Raw genomic sequence first — 3,476 nt, forward strand, 5'->3', positions numbered from 1 at the left:
CAAGCTTAAGGTGTACCTTACTTGCAACTTCCTTTCCTTGTTGAGTGTTCCCAGGCCTACTTTCCCTTTTTAGTTCCTCAATTATTTCCTTTAGGTCTAAAACCACCACTAATAGGTCATCTCTCTCATGCTCAATGTTAGCAACCTTCTCAGTTAAAACCTCTTTCTCCTTTCTAACACACTCAATGGTCTCTTTTAGATTGACCCAACAACCACTAGATCATCTCTTTCATGTCCTATTTTTGCAATTTTTTTAGTTAAGGCATATTTTTCTTTCTTCAGACTCTCAATGGCTTCCTCTAAGTCTACCACCCCAACTACTAGATCTTCTCTCGATTGTTCTGCTTCTCCCAGTTCCACAGTTAAGGCATCTTTATCATTTATAAGACTATGATACGCATCAATTAAAACATTTGCTAAAGACATAAGTTTTTTCGGAGAATAATACTTTATATTTCTTTGAACATCTAAGAAGTTTACCTCATCATCATCATCTTCTTCATCCTCGTCAGATTTTGCCGTCAATGCAAATATGGAATTATATTTTGCAGCTTTGCTTTCAACGGCCATCAAGGAGGTGTCTTCCTGTTCATAATCACCCTCAGATTCACTAGAGGAATCTCTCCAGGCTTCCAGAGCTTGCTTTACAATATTATCACACTACTACAAAAAAAGTCTATTAGCGGCAATTAATATGCTCTTTAGCGGCAATAAAAATTAACGTTAAAAAGACATTTACCAGCAATTAGACTTTGGCCGGTATTGCCAGCGTCGCTAAAGGATTTAGCGGCCATTGCACGAAGTGCCGGTAAAGATTCCTTTTATTGCCGCTAAACATACTTGAGTTTTAGCGGCAATTATTTACCAGTAATTAAAATGGCCACGGGAACTCCCCTATGATATCCAACATCATACATTTTATGGCTTTTGCTATTGCCGGTAAAGACCTACTCAATTGCCAGTAAAAAGTGCTCTTTTAGCGATAGATATAATTGTCGCTAAAACTATCTACGAATTGGTCTTTGTTTATGTATTTAAAAGCTTTTGTTATAGGCAGTAAAAATCCATCTAATTGCCTTTTTAACTAACTTTCTTATTTCTAGAAAGAATTAAGAAAGATTCTTTTTATAACCTGTAATGCACATTATGCATATTCAAATTCAATTATAATAAGAATAAGATTCATTTTCAAAAAGTTTAATACACTTCATTAAATCCACAACAAATATACTAATCCATAGTTTCAATGTATCAACAACATATCCAAAAAGGTAAACTATTTGAATCTAATAACTAGTGTGATTTGCCGTCTACTAACTGGCATTATCAAATTGCTACAATACTATACAATAAATGGTGCCATTAAAGTCTTTCCAACTCTTGATCATGATGAAATCTCCCACTTGTTAGATTATCTGAACAACTACTTAATGTCTGTCTTACTGTTCAAAGAATAGTTGTCTGGCTTCCCATACCATATATACCTCGCCATTAGTCTCCAAAGCTATATACCTTGCATAATGCAGTACCTTTATAGGAAACAAATGAAAGTATGAAATTAGTATTTCTTTTGTTGTAGCGGTAAGCTATGACTATGTGATAATTGCACAACTACTTTAAACCCGATAACCATAAAATTGCTTTAAGCACTACCAGAGAAACTTCTGGAATTTAGCAACAAAACATGTACTAAAGAGTTTGGTGAGTGTCAACTGTCAAATAATATGTTCCTCATTCACTTATATGTTATGCATACAAAATTTTAAGCCAACACAGAGGGAAAAAATAAAAAACCTCCAAACAAATTTCAATTAATAGCAGAAGGTCGATATTTAAGGATCCTAACAATCTATACTATGTGACAAGTAGCTCTTTTAACTTAATTTTTCACAAACTACTTACTTTTGTACTTTACACTTACAAGACCACTTGCTCATGCCGCCATTCCCCTGCAATTACATGAAATGGTAAAAATCTAAACTGAATCTGGACCATGGTAACAATAAAATAGTACAATTTATGTTTTTTAGTTGCCCAGCCTATAAGATAAATGAAATTACTTGGTTTTTAATATTTCATTAATTAACTTATGTTCGGTCAATAGAATGAAATGTTTGATGTATGTTTGGTGTATAAATTTTTTATGTTTGCTGGTAAATAAATACTGATAATTTCTATACAACTTTTCTTATTGGACCTTTCGAAATCTTTACTTTCAGTAGACATTGCCATATTAGATAAGTACAAATACTTTCAAATTTTGCTTTCTTTCTTTGAGACAATTAAAGAGTAATTTAAACAAGTTTTACTTAAAAGTTAACTAGGGAGGTAGTAGATGATCCCCATAATATACAAATTGTTCAAGGATGATATAAAAATGACCTCCTACTTTTTCAGTAAAAATTATTCTTAATTTCAAGGCAAAGTAAGATGTCACTAGAATCATAGACCCGATAGAATATATAAAAAGTTGGAAGCAAGTAAAGCACTCAAATACCTTAATAGCAACTTCCCCATATGTTTTCTTTTTACCACTTGAATGAGGTTCAGAGGTGTCTGTGCATCCAACTTTGAGTTTCTCATAGAGTCCTCTATCAGAAGCATGTTCACTCCCTTTCTGCTTTACGCTTTGGTACTTGATATCTATTGAAGTCGAACTAGGAGAAACAATAGCAACTTTGGCACCTTTGATCTTTCTCGCCTTGGGTATTGGACCATATTGTGATCTTCATAACTAGAATCAAAATACACATTTCCATATATTTTGATACACCAATGAATCCGAGCAATTGAATTTAAGAACCGGAAGATAAAAGGACAATATCCAATATAATACACATGTACGAATATATCATCGAGGGAGGAATAGTTATCTTAAATTAATTACCCAAAAAGCTTGTTCACATCTCTAGGGGAAGGCCGGGCAAACCCAATTCTGCAAATGCTACTGATCAAACTCAAGAAGGACAAAAATGAATAATAGAATGAAAAACAAGGCACAAATGAAATGTAAATGAATGTGAATAAAGAAAAGAAGAGGAAAATACGCAACTTAGATTTCATTCACCAACATATTACACCACATCTCAATCACATTAAAGATTTAGAAGTTTAATATAATCTAGAATTATGAGAATTTGTTAACATTGCTATACTAACAAACTAGCAACATGCCTGAAAATAAGGATCTAACAACGACCATGGATATTGCAAAAATAGCAAGTTGCAGAATGGAGATAAGAAACATACAGTCAAATATGAAAAAAGAAAAGGAATCTTAAATTTGAAATGGCATTCATGGTGTTTATGTCGCTTGTGCATGGCTGCTTTTTGCCTCGAGAACCTAGTATATATCAATACATTAGGAAACAAGTAGACATATTATAATGTATAAACTTGCCTCCAATGTGGGCTTAAGAAAATCTCCACCAAACTCTGTGTTGATATCAAGTTAGATGTTAAAAACTAATTTTCTT

This window comes from Nicotiana attenuata, chromosome 6 (genome assembly GCF_001879085.1).
Source record: "Nicotiana attenuata strain UT chromosome 6, NIATTr2, whole genome shotgun sequence".
Lineage (NCBI taxonomy): Eukaryota > Viridiplantae > Streptophyta > Magnoliopsida > Solanales > Solanaceae > Nicotiana > Nicotiana attenuata.